The sequence below is a fragment of the Phoca vitulina genome, unplaced genomic scaffold (assembly GCF_004348235.1).
Source record: "Phoca vitulina isolate PV1807 unplaced genomic scaffold, GSC_HSeal_1.0 scaffold21, whole genome shotgun sequence".
Lineage (NCBI taxonomy): Eukaryota > Metazoa > Chordata > Mammalia > Carnivora > Phocidae > Phoca > Phoca vitulina.
The window spans coordinates 3,571,974-3,585,025 of record NW_022589724.1 but is presented as its reverse complement, the minus strand read 5'-3'; the positions used below and the strand labels follow the sequence as shown (position 1 = coordinate 3,585,025).

General features: G+C 36.6%; 1 protein-coding gene across 2 annotated transcripts in view; it reads right to left on the bottom strand.

Annotated features, from left to right (window-relative positions):
* Positions 1-13,052, bottom strand: part of PLPPR1 (phospholipid phosphatase related 1) — a 564,480-nt gene that overhangs the window by 426,081 nt on the left and 125,347 nt on the right. For both annotated transcript variants that reach the window (XM_032418867.1, XM_032418868.1), the window contains exon 4: positions 12,842-12,920. The gene's annotated coding sequence lies outside the window, so the exon portion shown is untranslated. The remainder of the gene's footprint in view (positions 1-12,841; positions 12,921-13,052) is intronic.

The following is a 13,052-nucleotide window of genomic DNA, read 5'->3' as shown; positions in this document are numbered from 1 at the left end:
GTTTTTTCCTTATCTATATTTTCCAAATTTTCTATAGTGAACATTCATTGTTTTTTATAATAAAAAGATAAGTTTTAAAATGATGAAATGACATAATGAATGCTAAAGTGAGCAACTATATTACTTGCTCTTTTCCTATGATTCACCTTAGTGAATATTTAGGAATGTTAAGAAAGCCATTCTTGAAATTATAATTCATGTCAAAATGATTATTTCTTATGATACAGGGCTTTTAACAAAGCACATCTGAAGAATAAATCCAGCCAAGCATAAGTACAACCTGGAAAATGAAAACAAGAGCAAAGGCCTAAAATTCTTCACAATGACCTTGTAGGTTGGTATATAATGAGATTCAGGTTTTAATAATAGAAAACAATTTCAGTGCAAAATGTATATATTAATGTCAAGTTGGGATGAAGGGCAAATAAGACTAGCAGTTCTGTAGTATTATCTCTCTGTCTTCTAGATTCCCTTTCTCACTTGTCTCTCAATAGCCTGGGAAAATGCCACACACATCCTGAGCGTTCAACAAATATTTATAAAGATAAATAGTAAAGTAACTTTTCAAGAGTTATCCAGCTATTTGTCATGGCTAATGTTAGGACAGACACCCAGTGGAAAGTTCTCCAAATACAGATTCCAATTTTAAGTTAGCAAATATTTGTCAAAGCATACCAAGTGCTCTAGGTACTTACACATACTTGAGCTAATTTAATTTCCTAAGAGATAAATATCTTTTTCTCTGGTTAGATATGAGGACATCTGGGCTCTTTGAAGTGAAAGATCCTGCACACAGGAAAGAACAAGATGGGTAATGTGCCATCCAACAAATGAACAGAGGCAGGTGGGGGAACTGCTATTGATACCAGATGAGGGGTTTTATTTGATGTTAGAATGAAAGTGGTGAGTATATTTACTAAGTAAGGCCCAAGAACTATGCTGGATACCAAGGACACATTGGTTCTTAAAAAGTACAAGCCCTGTGTTTATCTTCATGGTGCTTACAGTCTAGCTGGAAAAAACAAACATTAGGTCAACTATCTCATTATAACCTATTTTAAATGGTAAAAAGGACTGTAACAGAAAAGCATAGGTGAATTGGAGTTGTGCAGATGAAGAAAGTAGCTAAGATTATTCCAGGTAGATGGCATAGCTATCTGAAGGCTCTGAGACAAGAAAAAGCCCTAGTAATCCAAGAGAATGAACAAAAGCCAGCCAGGGTGAGTGGATAGAGACCAAAAGCAGATAATAGTAATAGATGAGGTTGGAAGGTAGGCAGAGCCAGAAGGAACTTATAAGGAGTGTTAAGGATTATTTTTTATCTTTATCCAAGGAGCAAAGGGAGGCCAAGTGTGATTTTAAATAAAGGAGTGACACAACACAATTTCTCTTTTTAAAAGACTGCATTGCCTACACAGCGGAGAAAAGACTTGAGGGAGGTTAAAGTGAATGCAGTGTAGTGAATAAGTCACGTGTGCTACCTTGTACTTTCCTTCTCAGTTAACAAGTCTCCAAAATGCCTTTAAGTTATTTCCCCTGGCCATATAGTGTCAGTGGGATCTATTTCCCCTCAGTTCTAAGGGTGAGTCTCCAATCAACAAAATCCATCCCTCTGACTATGGTGACTACTTCAGGGAAGGACACATGACCCAAATTGGGTAAATGGAAAAAAAAAAAAAAAAAAAGGACGACTGGGAAAGAAGCTTTGTCACTATTCTATACAAGTTTCTGGGAGAAATGTTTTCTCTTCCTAAAGATCATGAACAGGGAAGCATGAGGACCTAGAACCTCCTAGTAGCCCCCTTATTTGACAGGATGATCCAGTTTTAGGAGGCATATAACACCACAGAAAGTAAAGAGGAGAAATTGAAAGAAACCAAAATTTTAGCAACATTGGTGACATTCTCAATCAAGTCTTGCCTGAAGCTGACCCTAACTCTGGCCTTTTCAATCCAATAAGCCAATAAAAGTCTTTTATTATTTAAGCTGTCTTCTATTATTTGTACCCAAAAACAAACAAACAAAAATCCTCATGGAAATATCTCTTAGAAGGCTGTACTCCAGGGTAGAGATACCATTAGCATAAGCACAACGTGGATAAATGTGATGAATTTATTGAAATTTATTTAAGAAATATACTCAAAAGAATTGGTAAGAAGTTTGAGAGAGAAAGGTATGAAGGATGACTGCTAGGTTTCTGGGTAATAAACAGTGGTAAACAACTCAGGACCATGGAAGAGGGAGCAAACGTCAGGTTGGGTTCAGGGTCAGGGGAGGCCAGCATAGTTATACACACCTTAAGTCTGAAGATCCTGTGAGCTATCTAAGTAGAAACGTCATAGACAGTTTGACATACAAAGCACATAAGAAGGGAGTAATAAAATAGTACTACATAACAAGCTTTGTCTGCCTCCATTTCTCACTTTCCTTCAAACAGATGCAAAGGAGCAAGTCTATAAAATATCTTATAGTCAGCCTATTCTCAGTCTCTGAAATGATAGAAGAGTGACAAGAAAAAATAGGGTAAGATATTCTTAAGGGAGCAAAGGAAAGTCTTTCCCATTCTGTAGAAAGTGACAGAAATGCTAAGGGAAGTAGGAGCTAGGTATGAGCCATACATCTTCAGTAAATGGAGTGCAACATGGAAGGCAAAAAAACAAAACAAAACCTGAACACATTAGTAAATTGATGATTCAGAAGAGAAAAGAGTTTCAGCTAGTAACAATATTAAAAATTCTATCTATCCCATTAAAACACTATGATGTATGTGAGGTCTGAACATGCTCAAGCGGGGTGAAAATGTGCTGTGATGAGTCTTGCTCACCGAAGAAATGGCCTTTGTGGATCCTAGGGAAGTAGACTCCATATACAATGGGGAAAGGGGGCATTAAACACCCAAACTGACAGCCTTAGATGGAGTGGTATCTATGTGCTTCTCTTTTTTTTATCCAAAGCCATGGCATTCTGATGTGGAAAGTGGGAGGGAATGTATGAGTTTCAAGGTGATACAATCTTCAGAGCAGCATTTCTGGACCCTGGGCTTTCTCTCTAATAATGCAATTCATTTAAGGAATTAAATAATAATTTTTCTATATTCAAAGAAAGAAGGTATTATTTCTGTGGTCAGAAAATGTTTGATATTTGGTATTTGATGGAAATAAATGGTTTGGCAATCTTAATTGCATGATGGAAGACAAATTCCCTTTGAAGGAGGAAAAGATATCCATATGAAGAGAACAATCTAAAACTAAAAACAATAGGAATGAGATTGCAACGGAAAAGATATAAAAGAAGCAAAGTGCAACCAAGGAATTAAAATCAACTTTGGAGGCAGTTAAGGGCAGGAAAACTGAACCAATGCTGCAGAAGACAAACTTGAAAAGTTGCATAAGCATAGAAAGGAGAAAAAACAAAGATATGAAAACTGAAAATATGAGCACATGGGGAAGGCAAGCCAAAGAAACCAAGTCTAATGTAAGGAAAAGGGAATGATTTCAAAGGATCTCTGAAGGTTCACAAAATCAAGAAAAAGCTGGAAAACCAAGTTTGAAAATAGACAGGAACCAAAGGAGCTCCAGGAGTTAAAGATGCAGAAACTCTGGCCAACCTGTAGATAGAAGAAACTCTTAGGGCACAGACTACAAGGGACCACTACCCATTGGTTCTGTGCCACTTGCTCAAGCTTCAACTCAGGAGACAGCATCCAACTGTCCAAGTTTGGACACATGACTTAAGAATAAAATAATATTTCCAGGATCTTTAAATAAGTTCTACTAAACTATAAACTCCTTAACGGTCAAGTCCAAATATATGTATAGTATATGTACAATAAACATAGTCCCACCATGCTTAAAACACTGGGCTTTCTTAAAGGCAGCTACTCAATAAATGCTTGTTAAATGAATGATTGAATATCTAACCATGTGAACACTAAATAGACTATACTTATACAGATATCTTTTTAAATTAATGACACAAAATCAAAAATAATTCCTTCACCACTGTCTACATTCAATCATTCACAAATGCCCACTGCTTTTATTTCTTAGAGTTCTCTCAAGTCCACCCTTCTCTCCATCCGTATTTCCATGACCTCAGTTTAGGCCTTTAGCCTTACTCACCTTAACTACAGCAATGAATGTGATAATTGGTCCTCAAGCATGCATATATGGTCAATTAATTTATGATAAAGGAGCCAAGAATATACAATGGGAAAAGGACAGTCTCTTCAATAACTGGTGCTGGGAAAACTGGAAAGCCACATGCAAAAGAATAAAATTGGACTACTATCTTACACTATACACAAAAATTAACTCAAAATGAAAAAGACTTGAATGTAAGGCCTGAAACCATAAAATTCTTAGAAGAAGACATAGCTCCTTGACATTGGTCTTGGCAATGATTTTTTAGATCTGACACCAAAAGCAAAGGCACCAAAAGCACAAATAAATAAGTGGGACTATCTCAAACCAAAAACTTCTGCATGGCAAAGGATATCATCAACAAAATGAAAGGACAACCTAATGAATGGAAGAAAATATCTGCAATTCATACATCTCATAAGGGATTAAAATCCAAAATATATAAAGATCTCATACCTCAAAGCAAAAGAACAATCTAGCCAAAAAGTGAACAGAAGATCCAAATAGACATTTTTCCAAAGAAGACATACAGATTGGCAACAGGTACATAAAAAGATGCTCAACATCACTAATCATCAGGAAAATACAAATCAAAACCACAATGAGATATCATCTCACACTTGTTAGAATGGCAATTATGAAAAAGGCAAGAAATATTGAGTGTTGGTAAGGATGTGGAGAAAAGGAAACCCTTGTGCACTATTGGTTGAAATGTAAATTGGTGAGCCACTATAAAAAAAACAGTATGGAGGTTCCTTAAAAAATAAATAATAGAACTACCATATGATCCAGCAATTCTACTTCTGGGTATATATCCAAAGGAAACAAAAATTGGGGCACCGGGGTGGTTCAGTCGGTTAAGCATCTGACACATGGTTTCAGCTAAGGTCATGATATCATGGGTCATGAGATCAAGCCCCATGTCGGAGTCCACACTCAACAGGGAGTCTGCTTGGAGAATTCTCTCTTTCTGCCCCTCACCCTGCTTTCATGTCCTCACACTCTCCCTCTCTAATAAATAAATCTTAAAAAATAAAAACAAAAACACTGAGTCAAAGAGATATATGCATCCCCATGCTCAATGCAGCATTATTTACAATAGCCAAGATATGGAACAACCTAAGTGTGCATAGACAGATGAATAAGTAAAGGAAATGTGGTTTAAATATATAATGGAATATTATCCAGCCATTAAAAAAGAATGAAATCTTACCATTTGCAATAGATCGATTTTGAGGGCACTATGCTAAGTAAAATAAGTCAGACAGAAAATGACAAATACCATATGATCTCACTTAGTAGAATTTTTTTTAAAAAGTAAGTTTATAGATATAGAAACAGATTTATGGTTGCCAGAGGTGGGGGTGAGGGTAGGTGAAATGGGTGGAGAGGGTCAAAAGGTACAAACCTCCAGTTATAAAATAAAGTCATGGGAATGTGTTAATAACTATTGTTAATAATACTGTATTGCATATTTGAAAGTTTCTAAGAGAGTAAATCTTAAAAGTTCTCATCACAAGAAAAAAAAGTTCTATAACCATGTATAGTGTCAGATGTTAACTAGACTTATTGTGGTGATCATTTCACAATATATACAAATATTGAATCATTATGTTGTACACTTGAAACTAATAAATGTTATATCAATCATAATTCAATTTTTAAAAAAATTATCGATAAAAAAGAAAAAATATAAATAAAATTTTAAAAAGCCCTTTCAGTTATCAAGAATACTAATAATCATAGTGAATATTTCCTTTTTTTAAGATTTATTTATTTATTTATTTGAGGGGGGAGGGGCAGAGGGAGAGAGAGCAAGAATCTCAAACAGGCTCCACACTGAGCCTGGAGCCTGGTTCAGGGCTCAATCTATGACCCTGTGATCACAACCCACACTGAAACCAAGAGCTGGACACTTAACCAACTGCACCACCCAGGTGGCCTGTAGTTAATATTTCTTGAACACACGGGCTCTCCTATGCGTTGCAGGATGTTTATCACGATCCTTGGCCTCCCACTACCCACCCAGTAGATGCCAGTAGCAACACCTCCGCCCTGTTTTCACAGTCAAAAAGTCTCCAGAAATTATCAAATGTTCACTAGGGAAGAGAATCACCCCCAGCTAAGAAACACTGCCCTAGAGCCAAAATCCTGCAATTCGGAGACTTTCAACACAAGAAAGTAATACAATTGCTAAATATAAACACCCAAGGTCAACATTAATCTGAAACAAATTAGGAAATGAACCTATAGTGAAAATTATGAGCTTTGGTTCTACCCTCCTGGCCTCTGTGTGAGACAGTGAGCTAATCCACCCGAACGAAATACTGAATTCCAAATGGTGATGGATTCATAGAGCAAAACTATGTTTTATTTCTTTTTCTAGCCAAATTAATGTTGGTTGAGCACACTAATTAGAGAGCTGCTACTTATGGTTCAAGAGTCTTTATTTTTTATGTTATTTTACAACAAGTATTATTCTCTTCATAAATGCTCAAAAGGGTGGGGGTCACCTCGGTGGTTCAGTCAGTTAAGTCTCTCTGACTCAATTTCAGCTCAGGTCATGCTCTCTGGGTCGTGAGATCAAGCCCCACATCAGGCTCCATGCTGGGCATGGAGCCTACTTATGATTTTCTCTCTCTCCCTCTCCTCCCCACCCCACCCTGCTTATGCTCTCTCTCTCGCAAAAAAAATAAAAATAAATAAATGTTCAAAAGGAAAATATCAACTATAATCTTAACAACCATATGTAATCACATTTAGCTTCCAGAGATTGTCTTTTCAATCTTTTGGAAGCAATGTTAGTTGTGGTTCACAGCTTCAGCTTTGGAGCTAAGTTTTTCCCCAACTAAATCCCTGTTCTGCCTAGTAACCTTAAGCAAGTTACCTATGTTTTCTGTACCTGCTTCCTCATCTATAAAACGGGGCAATAATACTAGTTCACAGAATTTTGTAAGGATTAAATAAATTAATACATGTAAAGCATACAAATTTTAGGATTGCTATTGGTATTTTGATAGGGATTGCACTAAATGTGTAGATTGCTTTGGGTAGTATAGACATTTTAACAATGTTTGTTCTTCCAATCCATGAGCATGGGAATGTCTTCCCATTTCTTTGTGTCATCTTCAGTTTCTTTCATTAGTGTTTTATAGTTTTCAAAGTGCAAAGTCTTTCATCTCTTTCATTAGGTTTATTCCTAGGTATCTTATTGTTTTGGGTGCAATTGTAAATCGGATTGATTCCTTAATTTCTTTCTCCTGCTTCATTACTGATGTATAGAAATGCAAGAGATTTCTGTACCTTGATTTTGTATCCAGCAACTTTACTGAATTGGTGAATCAGTTTTGGCAATTTTGGGGTGGAGTCTTTCAGGCTTTCTATATAGAGTATCATGTCATCTGTAAATAGTGAAAGTTTTACTTCTTCCTTATTGATTTGGGTGCCTTTTATTTCTTTTTGTTGTCTGATTGCTATGGCTAGGACTTCCAGTACTATGGTAAATAACAGGGGTAAGAATGGACATCCCTATCTTGTTCCTAACTATAGAGGAAAACTCTGTTTTTCCCCCATTGACAATGATATTAGCTGTAGGTTTTTCATATATGGACTTTATATGAGGAATGTTCCCTCTAACCCTACTTTGTTGAGGGTTTTTATCATGAAAGAATGTTGTACTTTGTCAAATGCTTTTTCTGCATCTATTGAAATGATCATATGGTTCTTACCCTTTCTTTTATTAATGTGGTACATCATGTTGACTGATTTGTGAATATTGCAAAAGACCCCAAATAGCCAAAGCAACCTTGAGAAAGAAAAGCAAAGCTGGACACATCACAATTCCAGACTTCAAGTTATATTACAAAGCTGTAGTGATCAAAACAGTATGGTACTGGCACAAAAAAAGACACACAGATCAACAGAACAGAAATAGAAACCCCAGAAATTAACTCATGATTATATGGTCAATTAATCTTTAACAAAGCCGGAAAGACTATACAATGGGAAAAAGGCAGTCTCTTCAACAATTGGTATTGGGAAAAACTAGGCAGAAACATGACAAAGAATGAAACTAGACCACCTTCTTTTTTTTTTTTTTTTAAGATTTTATTTATTTGACAGAGAGAGACAACCAGAGAGGGAACACAATCAGGGGGAGTGGGAGAGGGAGAAGCAGGTTTCCCGCAGAACAGGGAGCCCAATGCGGGGCTCAATGCGGGGCTTGATCCCAAGACCCTGGGAACATGACCTGAGCCGAAGGCAGACACTTAACAACTGAGCCACCCAGGCACCCCGAAACTAAATCACTTTCTTTACATCAAACACAAAAATAAATTTAAAAGGCATTGAAGACCTAAATATGAGACATGAAACCATAAAAATCTTAGAGGAGAATATAGGCAGTAACTTCTTTACATCAGCCATAGCAACTTCTTTCTAGATATGACTTCTGAGGCAAGGGAAACAAAAGCAAAAATAAACTATCTGCACCTCATCAAAATAAAAAGCTTCTGCACAGCTAAGGAAACAATCAAAACTACAGAATGGGAGAAGATATTTGCAAATGACATATCTGATAAAGGATTAGTATCCAAAATATGTAAAGAACTTATAAAACTCAACAACCAAAACACAAATAATCCAATTTAAAAATGGGCAGAAGACATGAATAGACATTTTTCCAAAGAAGACATGCAGATGGCCAACAGACAAAAAGATGCTCAATATCACTCATCATCAGGGAAATGCAAATCAAAACCACAATGAGATATCACTTCACACCTGTCAGAATGGCTAAAATCAACAACACATGAACAACAGATGTTGGTGAGGATGTGAAGAAAGGGGAACCCTCTTGTACTGTTGATGGGAATGCAAACTGGTGCAGTCACTCTGGAAAACAGTATGGAGGTTCCTCAAAAAATTAAAAATAGAACTACCCTATTACCCAGCAATTGCACTACTAGGTATTTACCCAAAGAATACAAAAACACTAATTCAAAGGGATACATGCACCCCAATGTTTATAGCCCATTATCTGCCATAGCCAAATTATAGAAATAGCCCAAATGTCTTTCAACTGATGAATGGATAAAGAAGATGTGGTGTACACACACACACAATGGAGTATCACTCAGCCATAAAAAGAATGAAATCTTGCCATTTGCAGTGACATGCATGGAGCTAGAGTATTATGCTAAGCGAAATAAGTCAGTCAGAGGAAGACAAATACCATATGATTTCACTCATACATAGAATTTAGAAATAAAACAAATGATCAGGGTCACCTGGGTGGTTCAGGTCATGATCCTGGGGTCCTGGGATAGAGCCCCACATCCGGCTCCCTGCTCAGCAGAGAGCCTGCTTCTCCCTCTCCCTCTGCCTGCCACTCTTCCTACTTGTGCTCTCTCTATCTGTCAATTAAATAAATAAAATCTTTAAAAAAAATGATCAAAGGGGGAGAAAAGAGACAGGCAAACCATGAAACAGACTCTTAACTGTAGAGAACAAACTGATGGTTACCAGAAAGGAGTTGGGTGGGGGAATGAAGGAAAATAGGTGATGGAGATTAAGGAGTGGACTTGTTGTGAGGAGCACCAGGTGTTGCATGGAAGTGTTGAATTACCACATTGTATAACTGAAATTAATATTATGTTGTATGTTAACTAAGTGGAATTTAAATTAAAACTTTAAAAAAAATACATGTAAAACAATTTGGACAGTGCCTGATATGCATACACAGTATGCACCAAACAAACATCAATTCATTATTATACCTACATCAAACATATTCTTTTTTTAAGTAGTCAATTTTTTTCAAAGTGGTTTTTTCTAATTTTTTTAATTCTAGTTGGTTAACATACAGTATTATATTAATTTCAGGTGTACGATATAGTAGCCTGATTCTTTTACTGAGTAATGTGTCATAAACATCTCCGTACCTCTGACCCTTTTTCTACAACATGATTCTTAATAGTATGGACATACCTCATTTAACATAGTCTCCTATTTGGAGACATTTAGGAGAGTTCCAGGTTTGAGTTATTATAAAGTGTTACAGTTGGGCATGCTTGCACATCTCTTTCATGATTTCCTTAGAAAGAAGCAAAGTTGCTGGGATAAAAGGTATATTCACTTTTAAGTCTTTTGGTACATTTTAGGTCCCAGGATTTATACCACCCAGAGTTTCTTATAATATTTTACATTTGGCTTATTATGAAACGGGCCTAGGAGATTGCGTCTGAGCTAAGTATAATAATGAAGTTAGGGTAGTGTGCTCCTTAGCCACTCTGATCAGCAACATAATGTTGAAACAAAAGGTGCGGCTGATGTGAGTGTCCAGTGAAGGTGCGGACTCCCATACCAGCATCTCCCAGCCCAGGCTGTTTGAGCTATCAGCATCCTTCCGATGTAACTAACTCCAGACACGAAAAGCATCCTCTAGCCCCAGGGGTCAGGAGTTCTCAGCCTCAAACTTGTTACGTTGGGGAAAGTCATAGCAACTGCACTGACACACCTTTCACAGGCTTTCCCTCTTAATTTATTCCATTCATGGAGAATTCCTCTTGGCAAGGTGTTATGGCCCTTGTGTCAGCAAAACCTTGTATAATTTAGAAGTATGTTCCTAAAATAGTGAAAGGGCTGGAATGTCTCAGAGGCAAAAAAATCACTTAAAGAGGCTCCATTGTGAGGAACGTTGCCAGAGGGAGCTAATCACATTGAATCACTGATGAGGAAGCAATAGGACATGAGTGTCCAACCCAGTGGCCCAACACTTTATGCCAGCCTGCTATTAAAAAGAGAGGTCTTAAAAATAAATCATCAATAAATAGGAATTTAATAGTTAGAGAAGGTAGAAATCATGGATTCAGGGACTCTCACAATTGTAGAGATCCTCAAGGTCATCTACTTTAGCTCAATAGTCAGCTCTTGCTTGGATTCCATTTACAATTGTCCTGAAGTGATGATCTGCCTCTGCTTGGACATGTCCAATAGCAGAGAACTGCTACTCTCTCCTTAGGACAACTAATATAACTAGAAAGTTCATCTTTATTAAAATCCTGAAAGCCATCAGCCTAAATAAACAAACACATAAGTAAGTAGATGTTTTCCAAGCATCAGTGAGTCCTACAGAATGTTGAAAATGTCATCTTTTCAGCTGGCTCTGGAGGTTTTCTTAGGAAGGGAACTAACTTTGTTTAGAAAAATACTCTGATAAGTCATGTGGGGTGAGAAAGATGATGAGTTATAATGTAAGCAGAGAACAAAACCAAACTGTTGTGCCTTAGAAATTAATGGAACTTTGAAATAGGGCAAGCAGTGAAAAGCTGAAAATGGTACTGAAGAAGGAGAGGGGCTGCTGAACAACACAGCCAGATGCTGGGTCCTGTAGGGAAAGGTGACCAGTTAGAAAGTCCCTGTGCCTGAAGTTCTATTGAGAACAAAATTCCATTTTAAGTTGATTTAATTTCTACAATACAAAAGACAGATTGGTTGAACACTTTTAGAAAGCAATTTAGCAATATATCCAATTTGCTTTATCCTGATAATCCCAATGCTTGACATCTATCCTGAAAAATTAAATCAAAATGTGAAAATCCTGAATGGATAAAGAAGAAGTGGTACACACACACACACACACACACACACACACACACACACACACACAGGAATATTACTCGGCCATAAAGAATAAGGAAATCTTGCCATTTGCAATGACATGGATACAGCTACAGAGTATTATGCTAAGTGAAATAAGTCAGTCAGAGAAAGGCAAATACCATATGATTTTACTCATATGTGGAACTTAAGAAACAAAACAAATGAGCAAAGCGGGGAAAAAAGAGAGAGGCAAACCAAGACAGAGACTGTTAACTCTAGAGAACAAACTGATGGTCATCAGAGGGGAGGCAGGTGGGGGGATAGGTTAAATAGGTGATGGAGATTTAAGGAAGGCACTTGTGATGAGCACAGGGTGTTGTATGGAAGTACTGAATCACTATATTGTACACCTGAAACTAGTATTACGCTGTATGTTAACTAACTACAATTTAAATAAAAATAAAAAACGTGAAAATGCAAAAATTAGAACCAACCCAGATCCTAAAACAGAAGCTGCTAAATAGATCACAGCACAGTCCCTAGAGTACTTTGCAACTGTTAAATATGATGTTAATGATAATATAACACAGGAAAATGTATGACAAATGTTTTTGATAGAAAAATTGTAATTTAATATTAACCTACTAAGTAAACAAATAAAATGACAAAGAACTCCTATTGTAGAAAATATTTTAAAGAAATACAACAAAACTCTAAGGGTAATTTTCTCCTATTTTTCCAAGTTTTTGAAATTTTACATAGCAAACATGTTTAACATTTAGAATGTGAAAATTTTTACATAATCTATATTTAAACATCAATTTTAAACTTCACTTAAAATGTGTTTATTGCTGTAGTTCTTTAGCAACTAGACAAGAGAAACAGCTCCATGGTTATAGAAAAGAAGTCAGCTAGCCTTTCTTTATACCCAAGTCTGACCGTGATCAATTCATGTCCCCTTTCTGAATGCCAGCTGTGGTACAGGAATAAAGCTACCTTCCTGCCTCTTTCACAGGACTGTTGGGGGGTACAATACATTGGTGAATATGGAAGCCCTCTGAATTCTACATCCTTATAAAATTATAAAGGACTCTTACTGTTAGACTCTACAGGTAGTCACTTCATTCTTCCATCTTCCAATCCGTTCTTCTTTTGCAAATGGCCACTTAATATAATCTGGGGAAATATGTTGTACATAGGTCACATTTCTATATAACACATGTTGGGATAAAATTCATAAAATTCAATACATTATTTTGAAACAAAATAGACAAAAGGTCCTAAAACCAGTGGTACCATAATTCTCTT